Below are 26,099 nucleotides of genomic sequence, written 5' to 3' on the forward strand. Positions count from 1 at the left end.
TGAACTCAACATTTTACATTCCAGTCTTCCTGAAGATTGTCCTTCAAGTTTGGAATCAGGCCATAGACATCAAAGAAAAGTTTTCACTATCATCTTGATTGTAACTTGTTGAGGCAGATTTGGTACTACAGTCTTTCAAAACTGATAATCTTAACTGATATGCTAAGCCCATGGACTGGCTGGTTTTGTGTGTCAACTTGACACAGGCTGGAGTTATCACAGAAGGGAGCTTCAGTTGGGGAAGTGCTTCCATGAGATCCAGCTGTGGGGCATTTTCTCAATTAGTGATCAAGGGGGTAGGGCTTCTTGTGGGTGGTGCCATCCCTGGGCTGGAGGTCTTGGGCTCTATAAGAGAGCAGGCTGAGCAAGCCAGGTGAAGCAAGCCAGCAAGGAACATCTCTCCATGGCCTCTGCATCAGCTCCTGCTTCCTGACCTGCTTGAGTTCCAGTCCTGACTTCCTCTGGTGATCAACAGCCATGTGGAAGTAAGCTGAATAAACCCTTTCCTCCCCAACTTGTTTCTTGGTCATGATGTTGTGCAGGAATAGAAACCCTGACTAAGTCAGCCCACTTTGTTGATTTGATGAAATTGTCCTTAAGAAGACCATTTAAGGAAGAAAAAAAAAAAAAAAGCCTTTCCTACTTTGACCCTTTCCAGTAAGCAAATGGGTGTTTTGAATAAACTATTTGCCATGTAAAAAAAAAAAAAAAGATTCTTCCCATCCTCCATGGGTCCCCAAGGGTATCAGTCATCAGACTCTCAGTGTCATAGGCCTGAACTTTTTTTTTTTTAAGACAGGTTTTCTCTGTGTAACATCCCTGGCTGTTCTGGAGCTCCCTTTGTAGACTAGGCTGGCCTCAATCTCACAGAGATCCTCCTGTCTTTACCTCCCGAGTGCCAGGATCAAAGGTATGTGCCCCACTACACCCAGCTATGTTTGTGATTTGAAATCATTCACCTGAACACTCTGGAAACATAGAGAAAAGCTAAAGGGCTCTCTCTCTCTTGGTTAATCCTACATAATAACCTTTTGTAAAAGTAACTTTGCTTATTGCGAAGAAAGCTCGGGCTTTCTAGTTCTTTCTGAACCCTGGATGTCTGATTTCAAATAAGCTGTTCTGGCTCAAAACTTCTCTCCAAGCTGACTGATTCAAACTGGCTTCTCTCGACTTCTCACTGAATTGCTGTGCTTGGCCTTATACTAACTTCACCAATATGTTCTAATCTTCTGGATCTTCCTTATTCTCTCATTCATTCTGTCTTCACCTGTGTCTAGCTTGTTCTCTCTGCAACCTGTCTCTATAAAACTATCCCAGTAAACCTGCTTCTCTCTGCTCTCCATGAACTGAATGAACTGCACTTCACTGCACAAAATGGAACTGACTCAACTGAACTCCACCGCACTGCACTGACTCTGATCTCAACTGAACTGCACTGTACTGCATTGCCTATACTCAACTGACCTCCTGAACTCAACTGAACTGCACTCACTGAACTGCCTGCCCTCCATTCCTGACTCACTCTGCACTGCTCTTAAGTAACCTCTCTTTCCTGTCTGTTCTCAGGAGAGTTGGGCGTATCCTATCTCTGATATATTCTTTCAAATCTTTCTCTGATTAGTCATTTTATCTGCCCCTCAATTAGACATCATTTTCAAACATGGTTGCTTCCTTCTACAAACTAACATTACCTTCATTGTTTGAGATTAAAGGTATGTACTAAGAGTTTGATATTCTAAGTACAACAATATGTAGGAAGAATTACAAGCTACATTTCCAATAGATTTGGTAATGTGTGGAACACCTGTGGGGCTTGAGACGCAGCTCGGTTGGTAGAGTGTTTGGTTGGCACAAATGAAGCCCTGTGATTACTGTTTAAACTAGGTGTGGTGGCACACACCTGTAATCCCAGCAAACCAGAGGTAGAGGCAAAAGGATCCAAAGTCAAAATCATCTTCAGCTACATAGCAAACAGCTACAACCAAGCCTGGGCTATGTGAAATTCTGACTCAAAATAACAAGAATCACTTGTGGACAAGTGAATGTGAGCCTGGAGGATGGTCAATTCTAAGGTCCTACTCCTGCCAACCATATTCACTGATTGGTACCCAGAAAGCTATGTGTTACACACTTCATATCCTAATGTAAGACTTTGTGGGTTAGGGCCAGTGAGATGTCTCATGGGTAAAGGCACTTGAAAGCTTAGTTCGATTCCCAGAATCCACATGATGGAAGGAGAGAACTGACTCCTGCGAGTTGTCTTCTGACTTTCACATGGGTGTCATAGTATATGCGTGGACACACACACACACACACACACACACACAGAGAGAGAGAGAGAGAGAGAGAGAGAGAGACTGGGACTTCCTTACAGATCTTTTTCTGGGTTTTAGTTACATTTCAAGAAGACAGTCGAGGGACTTGAGCTGACACACACTGTGTTAACATTCTTCCCTTTTGTAATAATGGAAAACAGACTCCCAGTTAGTATCTGCACACAGAACATCAATCTGAAGGAATGGATTTAAAGAAGGAAATGTCTCCACATCAATAGATGATTGGTGAAACAAAACGTGGCTTAACCATACAACAGGACGTCGATCTGGCACAGAAGGGAAGGGGCTGGGATACACACCTCTACAGGGATGGCCCCTGATGGATCCGGGTGCAAAGGACAAGTACATGAGTCCATGCACACAAAGTTCATAGAGTACGAAAATTCAGAGACAGACAGTGGAACAGGGGTTATCAGGTGCTGGGGGGAGGAATGGAGTGATACTGTCTACTGGGTATGACATTTTTATTAGTGGTGATTAAAACATTTTAGATAGTTGTTGTGGTTGCACAACACATTAAATAATCAATGCTTCTTAACTGCACACTTAAAAGTCACTAAAATGAAGGCTGAGGAGATGGCTTAGTGGTTAACAGCACTGCACACTCTTCCAGACAACCCTGGTTAGATTCCCAGCACCCATATGGTGGCATGCAACCATCTATAACTAGTTTCATGGACTCTGATACCCTCTTCTGACCTCTAAGGGTCCCAGGCATGCATGTGGTGCACAGACATACATGCAAATAAAACATATATACTTTCATTGTATGTATTACATATAAATTATATATGTGCAATTAAAAAGAACTAAAATGGAATATTTCTTCTCTTTTATTTACCACGATGACACACAATGAAAGAGAAGGTTTTTTAAAATTACTCTTAGCACTGAGAGTCTGTAAATAAGGAAAAACTTAAGAACAATGTTTTTATCCTATCAAAAAAATTAATTTCAGCCAGGTGATAATGGTTCGCGACTTTAATCCCAGTGCTCCAAGGTAGGGGCAGGTGGATCTCTTGAGTTCAAGGTCATCCTGGTCTACAGAGTGAGTTTCAGCACAGTCAGGATTACATAGAGAAACCTTGTCTTGAAATTTTTTTTTAATTAATTTCCTTGAAAAAGGATGCATATACGTATATACACATGTATATGCATATACACATACACATAACCATTTTTTTTTTATTCATCAAATATACTTTGGCAAGCCCTCTAGGTTTGGTCCATCTGCACTTCCCTTTGTGGCTGTTGTGGAGTCTTTACCAGGGCAGGTTCAGGTGCACATGGGGCAGGAGAGCACCCTCTGCTCCTGCTCAGCAGAGCTGGTGCCAGTTGGGCATCCACTACCTTGGTCAATTCTTCTTTCCTCTCATGCTAGACTCAGCCAATCTGATCTCATTGGAAAACGTCCCACACAATCACATTGGTCACAGTAACATCCCACCATTCCTTTCTTAAATAGAGACATGTAGATTCAGGACTATTCCTTACATTATCGTTCATAAGAAGAGAAAGCATAGACAAGAATCCACTGATAAAATATTACTCAATCCTTATAGGAGACTATTATGTATAATAGTATAGTAATAGTTACTACAGAACTGTACTCACTGGCGTGAAAACATCTCCACGATGTATTATTAAGTGAGAAATAAAGCTTCCCAAACAGTGTATATTGTATAATTCTATTTTTATTTTTTTATTTTAGTATTTTTTAACTTTTTTTTGATTCTTTGTGAATTTTACATCATGCACCCCAATCTCCCTCATCTCCCCATCCCAGAGTACAGATGTCCTAAAGATGTGTGGTGCCTCTGCATTGTGTATCAGTTGACCACCCTGTTCTCACTTACACAGTAGCCAACTGAAGTCCAGAGAGAGAGAATAGCATGCCTAAGGGCAACAGTAAGTTTCCCCAAACTAGACAGCTCTCCCGTATATAAATGAATGAACCAACGATCAAATGGATGAATGAATGAATGAATGAATGAACATGAATAAGGCTAAAGTTCATGGAGAGGCAGCATGAAACTAGAGATAGCCACTTCATCTTCTTGGAAGGACCAAAAGGAAACTGATTAAAGTACTTCTTATTAGCCAGAGCACAGATCTGCAGTCAATACACAACAGTGTGCCCTCACCGCACCCCGAAATCTCGGCCTTCCCTCCAGCTCTTGCCTACCGGAGTCCCTCCCAGAGGACTTGGAGTTCCTCCAGAAGCCCTTCGAGCAGGAAAACAGTTATAACTGCCTCCCTCCTGCACAGTTAGAGCGCCGGGCCAGCTACAGGAGCCCCTGGGAATCTGGTCAGTTATTCCATATCAGACAAGAGCTATCTCCCCAAACCTTCTTGCCGAGACCTTTGGCCTTGCATCCTCTTACTCATGTCATGGCTTGGATCCCTAACCTCACCACCCTCAGCTTCGCGGCTCCTAGGACCCCCAGGTCCCAGGTCTAGCCCCTCCCCTGAGATTCTTTGTCATTATCTTGGACAGTAAGGCTTGTGCATCATCATTAATGGGCTAAACAGCGAGGTCAGCGAGGCAGGTAGCAGTAAACGCGCCAATTACGGCCGCGCCTCCATCCCAGTGCCTTCGCTCCCAATCCATCTCCCCTCATCACCGGGTGGTGCTGAGCCGGCCCTGCCTTCATTACATTAATCAGATTAATTCTAACTTAGAGTCTACATTCTAATCAAAAGGCAGTGGGGGGGAGAGGGAAAAGCTGTCCTCCCAAGGAGTGGGGTGGACAGCAGGGCCCAGGCATGGGCTCCTGACAGCCTGGCCTCCAGGGCCCGATCTCTGTCAGGGTCCGTTCCCTCTGCCAGGGCCTTTGCACATAAAGATTGCTTTTGCTTTCTTGATTCCAGGTAAGGCTGAGACTCTGTATTCAGAAGGAGCTGAAGAAAAATCCTGTTCTATCTCCCTAAACAAAACAAACACAGAATATACTCTTCCCCATCTCTTTCCCCTGCACCGTTTGCAAGGCTGTGCAGTGGGAACTCTAAAAAAGAACCATATTCACACTGCAGAGTATGTGAGTAACACATCAGAGCCCTGAAACTTACAACTGCTCTAACAGTGCAAAGATGCTCTGCAGGCCACCTCCAATAAAACCAGGTGCCTGGGGACAGTGAGAAGACCGGGAAGGAGAGAGGCGGAGGCCACAGAGCTTATTTAGAGGTCACCAGAGCCAGCCTCCACCCACAACTTCTGTCAGCCCTAACACTCTTCCCTGCCTCTCCCCCCCCCCCAATTACGCCCTCAGCAACCTCCCTTGCTTTTGTATTTTCAGAATCACCATGTTAGTGTGGAATCCTGGGTAGCTTAGTATAAAGAAATTCCTGTGGCTGGGAGATATATACATATATACATTATACATATACATATAAATTTATATAAATGTATTTGCTTATTTATTCTGAGACAGGGTTTCTCTGTGTAGCCCTGACTGTCCTGAAACTTGCTTTGTAGACCAGGTTGGCCTGGAATACAGAAGTCTGCCTACCTTTGCCTCCTGAGTGTTGGAATTAAAGGTGTACACCACCATGCCCAGCTTTCTTTTTTTTTTTTTTATGATTTTTTTTTTGGGGGGGTGTTTTTTGTTTTTCAAGACAGGGTTTCTCTGTGTAGCCCTGACTGTCCTGAAACTCATTCTGTAGACCAGGCTGCCCTCGAACTCAGAGATCTGCTTCCTGGATTCAGAGTTCTGGAATTAAAGGTATACGCTTTAGTTGGAGGCTAAAAGTAGAAACAGCAGGACTCAGGCAAGGGTTACCATCACAGTGTTGGCAGCTCACTGGGGAAGGAGTGGTCACGTGGTAAGACAAGAAGCCCGGAGTGAAGGGAGGGCCTGTTCTTTTTATAGCAACCTTCCTGCAAGAGCCAACCGAGGGTTCTGGGAGAACTCCTTTGATCTGCTCACTAGTCTGTTCTGAGGACACTGTCCCTGGGGCTGGAGAGATGGCTCAGCAGTTAAGAACACTGGCTGTTCTTCCAAAGGACTTGGGTTCTATTCACAGCTCCAGGGGATCCTATGCCCTCTGTGACCTACTCAGGAACCAGGCATGCATGTAATACACATACATTCATGTAGGCAAAACATAAAATAATTATTATTATTATTATTTTAATGTAATAATTAATTTATATAACTTAATAATGATACAATTTTAAATATTTGTTTAATTAAAATAATTTATTTAATTATTGAAATATTTGCTTGTTTAATTATTATATAATTTCATATGTGTGTATATATATGTGTGTGTGTATATATGTGTGTGTATGTGTGTGTGTGTGTGTGTGTGTGTGTGTATACATGAAATTTATTGGAATGACTGACAGGACAACTAATCCAACAATAGGCAGCTGTGAACGGAAAGTCCAAGAATCTAGAAGTTGCTCAGTCCTACAGGGCCTGGTGGTTCAGCTGGCCTTCTGTATAAGGTAGAATCCTGAAGAAGCAGGCTCCACCAAAGAATGTGCTAGCAAAGTGAGTGCAAGTAGGCAGGCAGAACAGCCCCTCCTCTTCCCATTTTCCTTACATAGGCCTCCAGCAGAAGGCATGGCCAGATAAAGGTGTGCCTCAAGAAAGACCTGGATCAAAAACAAATGTCTTTCTGTTTCAAGATCAGGATCACAGGTGTGGCTTCCCTTTCTGGATGTAGTACATCCCAGATATAGTCAAGTTGACAAGTGAGACTAGCTATCGCAGATTCTCTTTTACTTTTTGTTATTAACTAATTAATTTTTTTATTATTTTGCTGCTGTAACAGATACCACATGATTAGTGACTTACAGTAGCCCCAGTTCATTATCTTTCAGTGTGGAGCCAAAGGCATAGGTAGGCCTCCCCAAACTCAAGTCAGTGTCTCAACAGGGCAAGTCTCTCCAGAAGGCCTTAAGGTAGAACTGGTTCTCTGGCTTTTCAAAGCTGCAGGGCGCACCTGCATCCCTCAGCTCATGGCCCCTTCTCCATCTTCAGAGCCGGCGCAGAAGCATTGCAAGCCACTGAGACTCTAACTCTCCTGCCCCTGTTCATAAGGGTCTCTGTGCGCACAGTGACCCTCAGCAACCTTAACTCCCCCGGCTTTACACGGGAACTGCAGGTTCTCAGGACTAGGCTATCCATAGGCCCTTATTCTGCTTCTCACAGATGCTAACGTGGAGTTTATCTCCCAGTGCAATTCATTTTATACTTTCAAGACAGCCCTTCCTCTATCCAGCCCTTCTGTTCTATATCTTGGACTGCCTAAAACAGTGCAGTCATCTCGCCCTAGTCTACCCAGCTCTGGTCCACTCCTTTCTTAAATCTTTTAAAATTAATATAACCAATATATTAATATATTTATTAATTTACATATAATTTTTCTATTTAAATTAATATATATGTGTATGCCTTTGATCCTAGCACTCAGGAGGCAGATTTCTTGAGTTCAAGGCCAGCCTGGTCCCTATAGTGAGTTCTAGGATAGCCAGGACTACATTGAAAGACCAGTCTCAAAAAATTAATTAATTAAATATATACATGTGTTAGGGGCGTGTAGATGTGACTGCATTGCTACTCATAGGGGACAGAGAAGGCTTGGGATCTCCTAGACATGGCGTTACTGGCAGTTGTGAGCCACCTGACATAGGAGCTGAGAACCAAACCCAGGTCCTCTGTAAGAGCAACATAGGCTCTTAACAACTGAGTTGTTATTCCAGCCTCTCTAATCTGCTTTTATGTGTCTGTCTCAGTATTAGCAGTTCAGTGGTCCTACTAACTGCTCATCTCAGCCTACTTCAAGTGCCAGTACAACTGACCCAGGAAAAGATATATCAAGGCTCTGACAGCAACCTTCCAATGGGGATCTGACTCAGTAGGTTATAAAGGGGACAGTTCTGAAGTTCAGCCGGCATGCTTCCTCAGAGCATCTCTAACAATTGTGCTCCAGTTGTCTGCAGCGGCAGCCAGCTTTCTTCTGTTTTGTTCTTTATCCCTGCTCCCTGGAGTCACCTCCCAACGACTCTGCCTTTACCCCAGTCCAAGTCTCCGGCTCCAACTTTAGGGAGAATCAAGCGGAGAGTGATTGCTAACATGTGGCCAGCCGCTATCCTTGAGGACAGTCACCAGCTCCTGGTCGCAGGTTAAAGTACTAATAATGACTTGGTATTCGAAGCTCTCAACAGCCCAACTCACTTTCCAATCCCATCATCACCCCGCATACCAGCCATGCCAGACTCCAGCATGACCCTGACCATCCCCAGGCCTTCATGCATGCTGGGAGCTCCACCCCCTGCCATTGGGAACGAGATCTCAAGGAGATCTCGTTGCAAACTCCATCTGTAGAGTTCTAAAAACTGAACTCAGCCCAGCTGTGCCATGTGCTCCTGTGTTCAGGCTGCCTCTGTGCTGTCGGGCTCTGCAGCATCTTCCCTGGTCTCTTTTATTCTTCCTCTTGCATAGCCATGAGTGGTCCAGGCTTCTGTCCCTTGACTCCTCTTTTTATTTGTTTGCTTTTTTTGAAACAAAGTCTTATGTGGTCCAGGCTACCCTAGAACTTGTTCTGTAGCTAAGGATAACCACGAATTTCTTTTTTTTTAAATAATTTATTTATTTGGAGACCTGGAGAGATGGCTCATCAGTTAAGAGCACTGGCTGCTCTTCCAGAGGTCCTGAGTTCAATTCCCAGCAACCACAGGGTAGCTCACAACCATCTATAATGAGATCTGATGCCCTCTTCTGGCCTCTGAAGGCACCTTGATCATAATATACATACATTCATGCAAGTACACATACACACTAAATAAAATAAAAGTAAGATGGTGTCTGCAAGAACAATAATTGTTTTTAACCACTGAACCATCTCTCCAGTCCCTCTTTTCTTCTTTAAATGTTTTTTAACATTGATTGACTGATTGTGTAAGAGTGTGTGCATGTCATAGGATGTAGGTGTATGTGCAGATAGAGCACTCACATACATAAAATACATCATTAAAAATTAATTTACTGGGCTGGAGAGATGGCTCAGTGGTTAAGTGCGTGACTGCTCTACTGAAGGTCTGCTCTACTGAAGGTCGTGAGTTCAAATCCCAGCAACCACATGGTGGCTCACAGCCATCCATAATGAGATCTGATGCCCTCTTCTGGGGTATCTGAAGATAGCTACAGTGTACTTACATATAATAAATAAATAAATCTTTAAAAAAAATTAATTTACTTACTTTTATTTTATGTGCATTGGTGTTTTTCCTGCATGTATGTGTCAGGATGTCAGATATTGGAGTTACAGACAGTTGTAAGCTGCCATGTGGGTGCTGGGAATTTACCTAGGTCCTCTGGAAGAAGCACTGAGCCATCTCTCCAGCCTCTGACCAGGACCTTCTGATCTACCTGTTTCTACCTCCCAAGTGCTGGGATTATAGGCATGTGCTACCACAACCCTCCTTTTTTTGTAAGGAGCTAGAGAATAAAACTAGGGCTTTGTGTGTACTAAGCAAGCACTCTACCAAATGCACTGCAAACCCAGCCTCTTTCTTTCTCTTTACTTTCTTTAAAGATGTATTTATTTATTATTTATCACCTTTTACTTTTATTTTATTTAGTGTGTATGTATGTGTACCTGTATGAGTGTATGTATATTCTGAGCAAGATGCCTTCAGAGGCCAGGAGAGGGCATCAGATTCCCCGGAACCGGAATTACAGGTAGTTGTAAAACACCTGCTGTGGGTTCTGGGACTGGAACCCAGTTGTCTGTGAGAGCAATAAATGTTTTTAACCACTGAGCCATCTCTCCAGCTCCTCTTTTCTTCTTTAATCAGATTGGCTGACTAATTTGTGAGACTGTGTGCTTGTCATAGTGTGCATGTGGAGGTCAGAGGACAGCTCTTCACAACGGCTTCTCTCCTTCTCCAGTGTGGGTTCCAGGGAAGCAAATGCTTTTACCCACTGAGCCATTCCTGGCCCTTTCTTTTCGCCCTCTGAGCCCCTGAAGTTCGCAGCCCTCCTTCCTCTCAGCCTTCTGGGGAATACAGATATGGACTACCTACCATGTACTGCCCTGGATGTTCTTGGGTTTGGGGGCTTGGTTTGGGTTGGTTTGGGACTTTTGTTTGGACTTTGGTTTTTGATTTGTTTGTTCTGTTTGCAGAGCTGGGATGGAACCCAGGGTCTCATACAAGTCAGGAGCTAGCTCTGCCCCAGAGCTGCTATGTGCTCACCTTCTTTTTTGCCTTGGTCCCCACACCCTCCCCCACTCCTCTGCCCCAGTTATGCTCCTGGGTTTCCAGGCTGCTTGTCTCTGCTGAACTCCAGCCCTGTATTTAGCTGCTCAGTGGACACATCAACCCTAACATTCTAGTAACCTAGACTGCCTGTGTTCAAGGCTGAGCTATGCTCAGCCTCCAGCCGGCTCTCACTCCAGTTAGCACCTTTAAGGAACCGCTGACTGCTTCTCTGTTTAGAAACCTCTAACATGAGTTCATTCTGTCCTTCTCCCCTTCCCCAATCTTGTTCATCCTATCTACTCCAGCCCCTCTTCCCTCTTAGCTCAAGCCATCGTCACTTCTCCCGTGCATCCTTGAGAAATCTTGCCTCCTGTCTTGCTTCCCCAACCATCCTTCAGACATCAGCCCAACCCATCTTTTTAAAAAAAGATTATTTATTATTATATATAAGTACACTGTAGCTGTCTTCAGACACACTAGAAGAGGGTATCAGATCTCATTACAGATGGTTGTGAGCCACCATGTGGTTGCTGGGATTTGAACTCAGGACCTTCAGAAAAGCAGTCAATGCTCTTAACAGCTGAGCCATCTATCCAGCCCCCCACCAACCCATCTTTTTAGCATATATATCTGAGAGTTATTTCCTATTTAAAGTCCATATTTTTTCAGTAACATCAAGAGCAGTGGTTTTCAATCTGTGGGTCGCAACCCCCTTGGAATCCAACAACCCTGTCGCAGGAGTTGCCTAAGACCATTGGAAGATACAGATTTTTTTTTATGTTATGATTCATAACAGTAGCAAAACTACAGTTATGAAGTAGCAACAAAAATAATTTTATGGTTGGTGGGTTACCACAGCATGAGGAACTGTATCGAAGGGTCACAGCATTAGAAAGACTGAGAACCATTGATCTAGAATCCTCCTGAAAACCCCAGCTTCCTCTCATGCTACACAGACTGTTGGATCTGGCCACAATGCCTACCTACCCACCCTGTATCCCATGTCCAGCAATCCCTTCTCCACACAGAAACTGTAGTGCCTTTCAAGCATCTCCTCTGAGCGCTTGCAGAATGGTGCCACCAGAGTAAACCACACAGTCTGTGCTGTTGCCATGGCACTATTTACCAGGCTCCACTGTGGCACTGCCGACTTGCATGTAAGGACCCTGACTCCTTCATCTTCCTGCAGCTCTATGCCTAGCTCTGGCAGCAGCTCACTCAGTAGTGCCTATGCAGCTCCCACGGAGGGGGAGCTCTTACCCTCACGATGACACTCATATAGTCACTATGTTACTCATAGTTCCATGGGCTGTGACAACCACCCTCTCTCACACCCTCGTGGCGGCGTACGAGGAGTCTCTGACAGCCAATCATATGCCTCTAACGTCACATTCCTATAACCAGATACCAGCATTCACCCACATACCCACCTCCACATCAACTGCATCACCCACAGTCACACCCACACAAACATGCCTAGTTACAGACTCCCACATAGTCAAATACACAAACACACAGAGCCCTGCATCCACAGCTCCAAACACCTCGAGGGCACACTGCATCTCCAATTGTGAGCAATTGCTGTTGGTTTTCATTAATCTGCAGTCTCTGTGTTTGCCAGTCTCTCTGGCTCCCCCTCTCCCACTTTCCCTCTCTCTCTCTCTCTGTCTCTCTTTCTCTCTCTCTCTCTCTTTCTCTTTCTGCTCCAAGGCAGGTGAGCGCATCAATTTTCTCCTCGTCTGTGGCAGTTAAATTAAATGGAATCGGCCTGATTGCTGAAAATCAAAGGGAAGGCTGATAAAGCAATTAAATCCCTCTAATTCCTCGTCCTGAAAGGTGCAGTGGCTCTGAAGCTAATTAACTTCATAATGAAAATCCTTCTTCACCCTCTCAGGTTCTTCTCCCCGGGACCTCTCCTCTCCTCTCCTTCTGGGGAAAAGCCGGCTACTGAGGAAGCGCTGGATCAGCAGCATTGAAAGTCAGAACCCTGGAGAGGTCTCAAAGGCCCTCTTGTGCTCCTGTATTCTCTTCTCACCCCATCCTCCCTTACTTGCCCCTAACGCCCGAGCACCCTGTGTCCTATACCTCACTTGCCTCTTCACATTCCACTTATTCCTAGCATTATACCCAAGGCACCCAGCCCTACACCAGCACAAACTCCACCCCTATACTCCACCCTCTGATCCACCAGTCCTTTTTTAACACCAGCCCTGCCCTAGCCCCAAACACTGAGTTTTCTATGTCTAACACCTAGTCTCGATCAACTGAAGCCCATTCTCCTACCAGCCTATGCTACTCTATCAATGTCACCTCAGATCTGCCAGGAGCTATAGAGAAGAGCAGCCCTCAGGCCCTACTTCAAGGATTTCTTTGCCCAGAAGCAAAGACAGACTCACAAAGTGATAATTACTGTATTAGCTACTAGGGGCTGCCCACGAAAATTGTTCATTTATTCAGGGTAATATTACAAAATGCCATAAACTTAGAAACAAATATTGAGGGCTAGAATTATAACTCAGTTGGTAGAGCATTTGCCTAGCATACACAAAGACCCAGGTTCAATTCCCAGAACCATAAAAGAAAAACCTAGGTGTGGTGGTATGTGCCTGTAATTGGCGGATGTAGGAGAATCGGGACAAGGTTAACCTAGTCTATTTCAAATGTTTGAAGCCAGCTTGAGCAACGTGAGACACTGTCTAAACAAACAAATAAACAAACACATCACTTAAAAATTTTTTTAAAAAGCAGGACTGGAGAGATGGCTCAGAGGTTAAGAGCACTGGCTGCTCTTCCAGAAGTCCTGAGTTCAATTCCCAACAATCACATGGTAGATCATAATCATCTATAATGTGATATGGTGCCCTCTTCTGGCCTGCAGGCATATGTGCAGGTAGAACACTTTATACATAATTAATAAATAATTTTTTAAAAAAACAAGAAAGCAGAAATTGATTTCTCACTGTTGTGAAAGCAGAAACTTCGTGGTCAAGGAACCAGCAGCTTGTGCCTTGTAGGGGCCTATTTCTTCATAAATAGGAACTTCTTGCTGTGTTCTAAAATGGTGGGAGGGGCTGATTGAGCAGGAGTTCCTCTCCTGAAGGTTTTCCCTTATGACCTAATCACCAAAATAGCTCTCTACCTGCTATTCCCACATGGATGCCAGAAGGCACACAGACATTCAGACCGATGCACAAGAGCAGAGGAGCCATGCAGGCTTCTGGAGGCACCGGGGAGGCTCCCAGATGGGAGTCCCTAGGGCAGCAGAGGGGCCAAGCAGACTTTTGGAGGCACCCGGGAGGCTCCCAGATGGGAGTCCCTAGAGTCAGGTCATTGGGTCCTCTGGGCTGATTGGAAGAGGAAGATGGTGTCAAGGGGAAGAGTGTAAAAATCTGGGAGCTGGAGGGAGTGAAGCTGATGAAGGCTCAGAAGTTGGTTTGGACAGGAATCATGAGGCCTGGGAGGCCTGGCTGTGGACAAGACAGGGGACAGGCAGAGCCAGGTCATTGAAAGCTTGAGGGCCCTACCCAGGAGCCTGGGTTTCCTTCAGTATCAGGAATTAGAGAAGGATCTGTGTGTAAGACAGAAACATTTTTTGTAGGATGGGTTCACCTCAACTCCATGAGTAGGAGCTGGGCATCAGGGAGTCTGACCACCTCACAGGCATTCGTGGGAATCCATAGCACACTGAAGGAGAAGAACTGAAGAACAGGGACCACAGGAGACATCCCGCCAACTCCAACCTTCTGACCTTTGTTCTTGCACTGCCTGCTGACATCCGTGTGCTAGCATCCCCCTCACTCTTGTGCAAAGTGTCCCCATAGCCTTAAATGTCAGTTATTCACCGATGGCTGTGAGCCTTACAAGGGAATGGGGGGTGGAGGTGGGGGGGTTCTGATTCCCCACAGCAACCTCAGGACAATCTATCAGAGACATCTATTGATTAATACAGAGAGATGAGCTGTAACACCCAAATTTACACTCCCAGGCCCAGAGCCTGAGATTTCCACATGATGTCTCCCTGTCTCATTCAACATATTCAAAACCAAACCCAGGACACCCTCAACCTCGGCCCTAATCCTTCTCCGCTAAGTTCCTCAAGTTAAACGAACAGGACCACGTTTTCTCCTAAGGCCTCTGGGACTTCAAGCCTGGCTGGCTCTTCTCTCCCGCCCCTCCCCCACCTTCCAGCCAGTTTCAGGTCCTCTTCATTCTGCCTTCCCTCTAGTTCCCCTCCCCTCTTCCATTGCACAACCCCAGTAGTTACCTTCTCTGGTTTGTTTGTTTGTTTGTTTTTTAAACTGATCTTTCTTCTTAGGTCCCAACCACCTCTCACCCATCCTTCAGAATCATCTAAAGAGGGGACTATGACCACAGCAATCACCTGCTTAATACCTACCCTTCAAGATGGCGGGTACTGTTCCCTTGAAGAATGAACTCTGGGCATGCAGGGCCCCCAGCCTTCAGCCACAGCAGCAGATTCTTACACTCGAACTTGCAAAATGATGTCCAAACTCATGGTCCCCTATCTCTACCCGAATGGTCTCTCCAAACTCCACTGCATCTGATCTCCTCCACTCCTCCACCATCACATTCAAGGCATAGCACTCTGCCATCTCTTGCCCAGTGTGGTGATACACACCTATAATCCCAGCATTTAGGAGGTAGAGGCAAGCAGATCTCTGTGCGTTCAAACCCAGCCTAGTGTAAAAATCCTAGACCTACAGGCCTCTCCCTAAATAACAAACTAATAAGCAAATTAAAATGTAAAACTCCACCATCTCTCAAGATTCTCTAGGACCTTTTTTTAAACTTTGTAAACTTTATTTTTATTTTATGTATGTATGTGTTTTGCTTACATATGTATCTGCATACCATGTACAGTGTACCCAAAGAGGCTGGAAGAGGGTGTCTAATCCCCTGGGACAGGAGTCACAGTATTGAGCCACTATGTGGCTGCTGGGAATTGAACCCCTGTCCTCTGGCAGATCAACCAGTGCTCTTAAACAATAAGTCATGTCTCCCACCAGAATTTTTCCTTTAAAAGTTTTGAGTCAAGTATGACAGTGCATGCCCATAATCCCAACACTCCAAAAGCTGAGGCTAAAGCAAGGGGATCCATGTTGGCTTGAATGACACAGAGGTTCTAGGCCAGCCCAGGAAGTATACAAAAGAGCTTTCTCCAAAAACAGGTGGTTTGGAGTTTTGTTTTGGTTGGTTGGATTTTGTTTTGTTTTGTTTTTGTTTGTTTGCTTGTTGTTTTTTGGCTTGAGGTTTTTTTTCTTTATGCTTTTTGGTGCCTTTTAAGCATTCTACATTGAGCAAGTATTTGTTAGTAGGGAAAAAAATGCTAGGCTGAGATATAATTCAATTGTAGAGCACTTTCTTAGTCTATGCAGGGTCCTAGGTCTGATCTCCAGTGAAGGGGGACAAGAGAAAGAGAAGATTATGTTTGGTGTCTGTTTCTTTTCTCCTTTTGTAAGAAAGAAAATGTTTGAATGCAGCCGAGAACCTTCTTCTTTGAGGCTCTCAGCCCCCTTGCTGGCTCTCCCACTTCCTGGATGGATGGCATCCTTGCTTGCTTGCCCACCTGTCTTCCTTACATAGTGAGGCCCTGTGGACAAGAGTCTATAAGCACCATGTTTGTGTTGCCTAGCACAATGCTTGGCTCATCAAATGTACCCTTTTATTTTTCCTTTTGGTGCTGGGGTTCAAACCTGGAGCCTTTGGGAATGCTAGGCAAACCTCTATCCCTGAGATACACAGCTATCTTCCACCCACATACCTATGATTACTGGGGGAGAAATTAGTGACCAAGTGGCCTGAGAAGAAGCTGAGGGTTTCTTCAACTCACAGCATCCTGTGGGGATTGGAGGGTTGGGAATACTCTGAGAAGACACCAGCAGCCAGTGTGCCCACCCCGGCCCTACCACTCCGAGCCAACACCACTAGATCTTCCTGCATCCTGCCGGCTTGAAGGAATGGTAAGAGGATTTCCCAAAAGTAGAAGGCCATCCTTGGGGTGGGGGTGGGGGCTATGGCCCACCATAAGCCAATCCTGATGTGCACCTCCAGGGACCCTCAGAAGTAAGACACAAGGAGAGAAAAGCAGGGCGAGAGAGTGTGAGAAGAAGAGATGAAACAAGGGAGAGAGAGAGAGAGGCAGGGAGGAAGGGAACACGAGAAATGAAAAGACCGAAAGACTGTCTAGGGCAAGGTACCACAAAGACAAGGAAAACGGGAACCGTGGCAGGGAGACTCACAGGGAGACAGGCTAAGGGGAAGACAGTAGTCTCAGCACACAAAGCCAGTGCTGGAGTTGGGGGATATGCATCATGAGGAGGCGGGAGAGGAAAGAGGGCTCCCAACCCTCTGCAGGTGCCAGCCCCTATTTCCAGAGCCAGCGGGCATCACCCAGCAGGAGGTAGATGAGGCTGCAAAGTGAGTGATGGGCGCTGATTTGGGCCCAGATTCTTTGCTGGTGGGGGCTGGCACAGCTTTAAAACTAGGAAGGCCCTGGGTAAGCAAAAGCAAATCAAGCTGGACTGGAGATGGGAAAGAAGCAGGTTATCTCTGTGGGAAAACGGGTCTGGCACTTTTCTAAGAAGCACCCAGCCTAGAGCTGAATTAACCAGAGGTTTGTGCCTCAAGCCAGGAGATTTGAATAGGGACACCATAGAGGAAGTGCTTAAGTATACATTCCTGCACACAGAGAGAGAGAGAGAGAGAGAAAGAGAGCGATCACATCCCCCCAGACCAGCATTCACACCTAGAACAAACTTTTAGGAGATAGCTGCCTCCCCATACTCAGAAATACTGTCTGAGCACACACTGTGTACGCAGCCATCTGAAACCTTTGTACACTCAGCCATAACCCTGCACAGCCCTCAACTCGTGCCCCCCGCCAGATCCACTAAATACAGCCACATCTGCCTCATCCCTACCTAAGCTCATGCTTATACCCATTCACACCCAGAAGTCACAGTCTCGCCAAACCCAAGACATTGTCACCAGCACCACTCAGGTCCCCACAGCTGCTCAAAGTGAAAGGGAATTTGCATAGACACAACCCATCACACAGGCACATGACAGTTTCCAAGATATTCTCCCATGGACCCATAAGTAGATACACACACACACACACACACACACAAAGTTTAACAAAAGTGACAGAATAGCCCCAGAGGTCTAGATCTTGGTTTTGAAAAGTACAAAGGCCACCACTGGATATTGAACTCACAGGCTTAGCAACATCAAGTGGTGGCAGTGAAAGAGTCCAGGACTCTTGGGGACAGTCCTTCTCTCCCATTTGACTTGGGCCCCACCCACACCATCTTTAGAAGTCCTCTACTCTGCCAGGGTCCAGTCCCCCCTTAGTCCGCACAGCCACCCCCTCCCTGGCCCCTTTCCTGTCAGCTCATTCTCTTTCCATCTGCATCCTTTCTCCCCCCCCCAGCCCCTCATCCCCACCCCTCCAGCCTTGGTGATAAAAGAGCCAGATTGGAGCGGGTGCCACGCAGCTTCATTCCCCACCATATGGGCCCAAAAGCCAAATCGTCAGCTAAGCGATTAAATCAAGTATGTCGAACAAAATGTTATGAACTGACATTATGGGTATATAATTTTATGCCATTTGTTGCCATCTGTTTATCTAAACAGCCCCCATTCCACACAGACATACAGACTCACACCTTCCCTCCTACCCTGCATTCGGTAAATCTCCCACCCAACCGGGGCCAGAGGTCGGGGACAAGAAGACATGTCCACTGAAGTTAAAGAAGTGTGACATTTGAAATTCTTGAAAATCCAAGCGAATTGGGGGGCCAGGTTCCCTGGATGTCTGGGACAGAAGAGTGGGGGTCATTACCACTCACTGACCTGAGGGGCAAGGCCCGTACATAGGTGGGGGTTAGCATATCAGAGGTCAAAGATTGTGACTGGGGCCCCAGCTCGAGACTATGGACCAAAGCCTGGGAATCTCATTGGCAAGCCTCCAGGATGGCACGTGACACCTGTGTGAGAGCGTGTGTGCTGTGCAGGGTTGGCACAAGAGTAGCAGCTGTGCAGATCCAAGGCTGTGGCATTTCTCTGCCCTGCCTGCTCCGGACCTGAGATTCCCCTCAATACCAAAGCACAACTAGGGGTCCCGAGACTTCAGCTGGATTCATTCAAGTCTCACCATGAGGCCACAGGACAGGTGTCATGCCCAGAAGCAGGTAGCACTTCCTGTGGCCCTGAGTAGCCTTAATCACATGGCTCCTTGATGACCGGTCTGCATTCTCTAGGAGCTTGAGCATGCATCCCCAGTCGCAGATATTCGTCCACTCTCTCCTTCCTGTCTGTCCTCCACTGGAGTCCTTCTGCTTGTCTACCCCTTGTCTATCCCATGTCCACCACCTGCTCTGTGCTGAGTGTCTTTCACTCTCTCGACTTCTTGTTGGGTTTCGTCCTTTCTCAGTCTGCTTCTGGCTAACTCTATTTTGGCGTCTGGCTTGGTGCAGACTCAGGCCTTAGAGCTTATGACCTGAAAGAGATCTCCACAGAGGATATAGGCCCGGATGGGGAGCCATGATAAAGTAAAATGTTACACACGGGGACACAGGTGGTGAACAATCGGGTGGTCCTGAGGACATTAAAAACCGTGAAGCTGTGCCGAGAGCCAAAAGGAGGGCAGAAGAGTGAGGAAGATGCTGGAACTTCGTGTCCATATTGAACTAGACCACAGGTGCAGGAAAGTTCAGTAGAAGAGATGGAAGACAAATTCATGCATGCACTTGTGCACACACACACACACACACACACACACACACACACACGGGATCCTCTGGTGCATGCTCATACCCCACTCTGGCAGACCCATATAAGGACCCCCACAGTGATAGCTTCCAGATACACACCGCCACAGCTAAGGACAGGGTCACCAGCAACATAGCCCTGCATCCCAGGCCCATCTGCTCTCTGACCACCTATGTGCAGGTGTGTGAGCCCAGGCCTCCTGAGCTCAGCCTCCACTTCCACACATGGGACCACAGGGTACCAGGCATCAACAGAGCCCCAAGTGTCCATCACTGCTACGGGAAGAGATTGGAATCATCCAGGAGAGAGCCAAAAGTGAGAGACAGAACGCCAAGAATAAAGCAGGTTCAGCCAAGAGAGGCCTGAGGCTGAACCCAAGACGGAAAGAGAAAGGTGAGGAAGCAGAGACGCCGCTGGTCAAAGGACAGGAAGAAGAACGAGAGAGACAAAGAGAAGAAAGAGTCTCAAAGGCCAACCGGGAGAACGCAGAACCGCAAGCCGTGCGAGGGACGCTGCGGGCGGGCGGAAGGGCGGGCGGGGGCGCCCGGGATGCGGGAGCCGGGCCTGCGCGGGTGGCGGCAGCGGCGGAGGCTGGAAAAGCTCATTTTGCCGGTAATTTACTCTCCTGCTTTTGGGCCGCTCCGCCTGCCGCTGCCGCCCGCCCGGGCTGCCTGTTCCAATATTAGATATAAACAAGTAAACTGTGTAATGGATCACATTAAGCAGGCCTTGCGTCTTGAGGCAGGATTTAATTTGCATGGCAGATTAGCTTGTCTTCCCAGCAAGGCACCCCGGGGCACCCCGAGCTGTAATAGGATCCCGCCTCTTAGAGCCCATTAAGGCAATTGAGAGCGCCTCCTAATCTCCCTCCCTGCCCTGCACCAGAATCCCCTCCTGCCGGACTGGGAGGGACTTGTGGTGGCCAGACCCCATCTTGTCACCCTGGGTGGTGCTCCATCTCAGGCCCCACCTCGCCCTTAAAGTGACAACCCCAAATCCTATGGGCTGCCCCTTTCTACCCCTTGTCTTGGCACCTAACCTCTTTACGCTCCCAACATACCTGAGCTAGGGGTGCCACTCTCGTCTCACTTCGCCCACACTCCTCCAAATCTGCCCAAACTTCAAGCCAGCACCCCAACTTTCTTTCCCCCACATAGCTTCCACGAAACCTTCCACGGGCGGGGGGTGGGGAAGACTTCTTTACTGATGTCAAACTCTATAGTATGTTCTATCCAGTTTTTCAGTTTCTAGTAGAACATCTGTTTGTGGTGACACCCTTACCCTCAGCGATGTAGTTAGCTGGCAAGATGGAGGTCAGAGCAGGATTTGAACCTGCTTGGAAGCCAATGCACAAGTCACAGTTTGGATCCAAGTTGGGGCTAAAGCAAGTTGTTATGATAGCCCTCACTTGGGGGGATGAGGGGGCTTTAAAGTTTATAAGTGGGGGCTGAAGAGATGGCTCCGTGGTTAAGAACACTGACTGTTCTTCCAGAGGTCCTGAGTTCAATTCCCAGCCACCACATGATGGCTCGCAACCATCTGTAAGGGGATCGGATGCCCTCTTCTGGTGCGCATGAAGACAGGGCACTCATATACATAAAATAAATAAGTTTATAAGTGGGATTGACCCTTGACCATGAATTCTCAAAGGGATTCTTTTACATCGACCCCACTTTGAAGATGAGGCAGCTAACACTCAGAGGAGAAAAATGACTCGCTCGAGGTCAGAGAGCTAGGAATGGACAATTCAGGACCCAACCAGATCTGACCCCACTGCATCAGCCTTGTGGTACACAATGGTACAGGAATCAGCCCTGGGGTCCAGAGAAGAACAGGCAAGTTTTAAGGACTATATCAGGGTCTACATCAAGAACAAGCCATCCATGGATGCCCCACTCCACTGCGCACCCACCCTCCTACTGCATGGACTAGACAAGCAGATCCCACGGGCATGGACTCAGTTAACAAGAGATGCTTCTGAGTGGGCTCATTGGACCAAACAGCCTGGGACTGAGGGCATCAGTCAGAAGTGATTTGTGGCAGACTTCGAGAAGAGCCTCTGGTCTGTGGGTGTACCCCGCTGTCCCCTCTTAGTGCTGGAGAGAAGCTGGGATGGATGGGATGGGCTGAAGAACGGGCTATGGGGTCTGAAGGCTGGGATTGGTGGCCCAGGGTGGGTGGGATGGAGCCAGGCTGCTGGAGACGGGTCAGCACAGCTCTGCTTGGCTCACAAAGGGTCCTTGTTGTGGGTAATGGGACTCCCCTGGCAGCTTTATTTGCTGTCAGTGGCTTTTATTAAAGTCTCCAGTTTCAGACCCTCCAACCTCCAACCATTGTGTGTGCTCCCCATGGGCCCTGCCCCAGCCCCCAGCCCCTGGCTAAGCTGACTCCAAAGAGCCCCCTGCCCTGCCCTGCCCTGCCCTGCCCTGCCTCCCACCTCTACCTCCCAGGGTGAGAGCAGAAAAGCTGCCTACTCAGAAGGGAACCTCTCAGCCTTCACCCTCAACACCCAAACTGTCTCTGATCTAAAGCTGGCACTGAAGGTAGAGCTGGCCAGGAAGAATTCACAATGATATATACTCATGCGTGCACATGTATGTGTGCCCTTGAGGGGTGCGCACCCATGTGTTTACTCAGCCCGGGTCTGCACATGATATATTAGAATGTGTACTGCTTAGTTATTGAGAAGGAGGTGGGCAGGGGCGCTACAGCTTGATTCTCTTAGCATTTAGGGGTACCTGCTAGACATCTTGATCCAGGGAACCCACCAGACAGACCCCAGATCAATTCTGAGGTAGGAACGTAAGGGTGTTGCAGCCTAGACTGCCCTCTGGATACTTCCCCTGCTCCTTTCTCTCCTAACACAGGGGTAGGAAGCAGTGGCCTCCACCTTGACTCTCAAACCGACTGGACATCTATCTGCCAGAAGTCTCTCCTCACTTCACCCAGACCCAGGAATGTAGTGCAGAGCCCCAGGCTTGAATTCCCAGCCCAGACCGCAGGCAGCTGCAAGGCCTGGTCCTCACATTCTTCTAGACAACACGCCTGGGGTTTGAGAGTGAAGAAACTTAGGCTGGGCTCTTCAGCAATACCTCCTGAAGCAGAAGTTTGGAATGAGCATGAGCAGTTGGTCCCAGAAAGCCCTTACTAAGCTGGGGAAACAGAAAAGAAACATGGAGAGAGACTCAGACAGTCCCCGATGAGACCTGGGGTGGGGGTGGGGTTGAAGATGGGGGCAGGTGGGGAATGATCTCAGGTCCCTACTGAGTGCCATGCCTGATTCCACTCTGAAGGACCAAATGGGGAGATGGCTGTTTCTCTTTGTACTCCACTATATGAGATATGCAGTGGACATTGTGCAAAGCTTCTGACTGTGTGTGCTGTAGGGCATGGACCATGGGCAATCTTGTATGAATGTGCACGTGTGTGGGCGCACATCTGTGTGATGGTGAGTGTGCAGGTTGGAAGTTTAAGTGTTTGGAATGAATCAGGAAGTCAAGTTGCCTGCTAGTGTGTGTCTCTTCTGGGGGTAGGGGGTGCTGCTCCGGGAGGTTCGGGGCCATGTGTTTAAGAGTATCTGTGTTTGAAGGTGAATACATGGGCTGTCAGCTGTCGGTTGTACCTATGTTGGAGTGTGTCAGAGAGGGGGAGGGCCAGAGGACCGACAGCCCTCCCCAGGGTCTTCTAACTTCTAAGCTCCTGGCTCGACTTGTGCCAGGCCATTTGGGGAGCACCCGTGCTTTATGGTGCGCGGGTGAAAAATGGAAATGCTAATAAGTAAGTCGTTAAGTTGTCTTGCAAAAATGTTAGATGATAAATTGGGTAATGTTATTGTTGAAATGAAATATGTAAAATAAATGAGTTATTTATTTCTAATAAATATTTTGTTTACGATATATTTGTAGGGATGTTAATTATTTTCCCCCTCAATCGGGGCAACTTATAAATTCTAATAAAGTGCGGGCTGTGGTGAGAACAGCGAGGGTAGTGTCGATCCTCCAGGCTGGGCTAGTCCTCTCCCTTGACAGATGTCATCAGGACTCTGCTGTCCCCAGCTCTGCAGAACATAAGAGGAAACAAAAAAGGAAGCCAGACTAGGTAAGGAACTCCTGTGAAGCAGCATTTGGGTGGCTGAGGCAGGAGGATAGTGAGTTTTAAAGACTGCCTATGCTACATAACAAAGAGAGAAAGAGAGAGAGAGAGAGAGAGGGAGAGAGAGAGAGAGAGAGAGAGAGGGAGGGAAGGGGGTGAAAAATGAGAAAAAAGGAGAGAGACAGAACAGAGAAGCAAGACAAGGGAAGAAGATACATAGACAGGGTCATGGTGAGATGATTAAATATCCCCAGGCTGGGTCCTGCTCCTTAGCTAGCTAGCTGATGGGGCTCTGGGCTGTTCTGTCAGCTAGGAACAAGATTCCTGCAAACTACCAGTAAACACCAACAGAAATCAAAGAGTAATCCGTGCCACCTACACCTGTCAACAACACTGAGTGCTCACACTAGACCAGGTGCCCTCAGTGACCCCCACTCTTCCCTGTCCCTGCCGGGGATGCCCAGAGAGGCAACCCCCCCTTCCCAATTAAACTTTCTCTTGTCTTCCTTCGAGGAAGCCTGCCCTCCCCCCTGGTCCCGCCTCTCTCCCTCACCCCTTTTCTTCCCATCCCTTCCCCCAATGCAGGACTGTCGAGGACTGGAGGTGTCAGTGGCTTCTTCAGGGTAATCCTAGCTGAGCCCCTCGGAGAGCCATCTGACCAGAAATCAAGCAAGGCCCAGGCCGGGCCCCTAAGGCTGGCCCTTGCGGGTGGGGGTGGGGTTACACAGTCTCCTTCAGAACAAGCTGGTCCCTGCAGGCATTATCTCCCTGTGGGTAATAAAACTGCTGAGGCAGGACCAGCTGGTGGGCAGGGACAAGCAGCACAGGGACCTGATGCAGAACTGTTCTGTCCCTGGCCTGGGGGCTACCCAGCTTTCCCTCCAGTCTGCTCACCCAGCTCCTGGGGCTCTACAGTGAGTTCCCACGGTGAGCCTGGGGCTGATCAGATAGAGGACTCAACCACCTAGAATGCCTTCCTCTGGGGTAGGGCAGACTCAGGGTGTTCCTGAGCGTTCTTTAAAGTTAGGCTAGAGATTCACACTTCCTAGGCTGGAGTCCCTAATATCTGTCAGAAAGAGAGGCCTGTAGCTCTCTCTGTCCACCTATCTCTGCCCACCCTCCCCCCACCATAAGCCTCTGTACCCTGTTTAGAGAAAGCATCCCTGTCTACAGGCACAGCCTGTGGACATGTATGTGCACATGCAAATGTGTGTGTGCCTGAGGCCAGGTTTGTGGGACTCCAGAGAGACCTTGACTAAGAGGAGGGGAAATAACATCAGTCCTCAGACACAGGTCACACACATGGCCACATTCACAACTTCCACACAGAGCCACGCTTGTACACAACACAGCCTTGTGAGTTCCAGGAGTACTAGTGTTGTACGCATCCAGCCACAACACCCCAGTCCCATATACCCAAAGTCCTACAGTGCTGCTTGTGGAGGAACTCAAATCAGGTCCAAGAGTTTCGAGGGAGGGATGACCAAACAAAAAAGGATATTTGAAATCATTGCCAATCCACCGAGGTAGAGGTAGAGGGTGTTGACATTGGGGGAGGGCGCCCCCTGCTGGACAGAACAACCACACGCGTTCCCTTTCTCCTTTACTTCATGTCAACCTTTCCTCATTATTTCAACCCACTCATATAGAAAGCATCTAAACACCCAGGGTACGAGTCCACCACACATGGAGGAGGTCCACGCAGACACTAGAGCTCTAGGCTCTTTTCAAAAAATGCAAAATGTTTGACCATCATTTGTTTAAGCTGTATAAATAACCCACTGGGTTTTAATAGGATTCTTTTTCTATGAATCCGCAACAAAGCATGAAATGTGGTGTTTTCATCATGAGTAGCTGGAAAATTAGCCACCTCTGTCTGTGGCTGGAGACCCCGGGGGCCATCTTGCCCCCCCTCCCTCCCACCTCAAGCTACACTAGGTTCTTCAGAACGTTATTCCTTCAGCTTCTGCCTTCCTTGGCTAACAAAAGAGGGAAATTCCAAGGAGCCCCTAACTGAGAGCAAAGGTTAGGGACCCTGTACCCCACTTCACACAGTCTCCATCTGAGTTCAGAGCTTCGCATCCTGAGTCCCAGCATAAGTGGCAGGAAGAGGAGGAAGAGGAAGAGGAGAGGAAGAGGAGGATGAGAAGGCAGTGTAGGGATGTTTGTCTGGGACAAAAGTGTTTGTTGGATTAGGAAGAGAAAGACTGGTGTCCTGAACAGGGAGTGTGGCCATGTATTTGAGGAGTCCCAGGTGGCCGGTACCCCCAAGTTCGTGGTCAAGGCATACCTGCCTGTTAATGAGTCCTTTGGCTTCACTGCCGACCTTCAATCAAACACTGATGGCCAGGCCTTCCCCCAGTGCGTGTTTGACCACTGGCAGATCCTGCCCGGGGACCCCTTTGACAACAGCAGCTGCCCCAGCCAGTGGCAGCTGAGACTGGCAAGTGCAAAGCCTGAAGGAGGACATCCCAGTGCTGGATGACTCCCTGGACAAACTGTAGGCAGCCTGGTACTGCCACACGCTGCACAGTGCCTGCCCACCAAAGACACCTTGAGACTGTCCCCACGGTGCCCCTCTGAAGGCTGCTGGGGACATCCTGAGATCACTCAGCACTCACTTGCTACCAATTCTATTTATTTCGGAATTACAAGGCAGCAGGAAT

General features: G+C 47.6%; 1 long non-coding RNA gene across 1 annotated transcript; it reads left to right on the top strand.

The window, feature by feature from the left end:
• The first annotated feature begins 21,623 nt into the window (after window positions 1-21,623).
• On the top strand, window positions 21,624-22,704 carry LOC116103902. Its single transcript, XR_004123620.1, has 2 exons — window positions 21,624-21,884; window positions 22,209-22,704. It is a non-coding gene; the product is annotated as an uncharacterized LOC116103902 (long non-coding RNA).
• The last annotated feature ends 3,395 nt before the right edge of the window (window positions 22,705-26,099 follow it).

This window comes from Mastomys coucha, unplaced genomic scaffold (genome assembly GCF_008632895.1).
Source record: "Mastomys coucha isolate ucsf_1 unplaced genomic scaffold, UCSF_Mcou_1 pScaffold21, whole genome shotgun sequence".
Taxonomy (NCBI): Eukaryota; Metazoa; Chordata; class Mammalia; order Rodentia; family Muridae; genus Mastomys; species Mastomys coucha.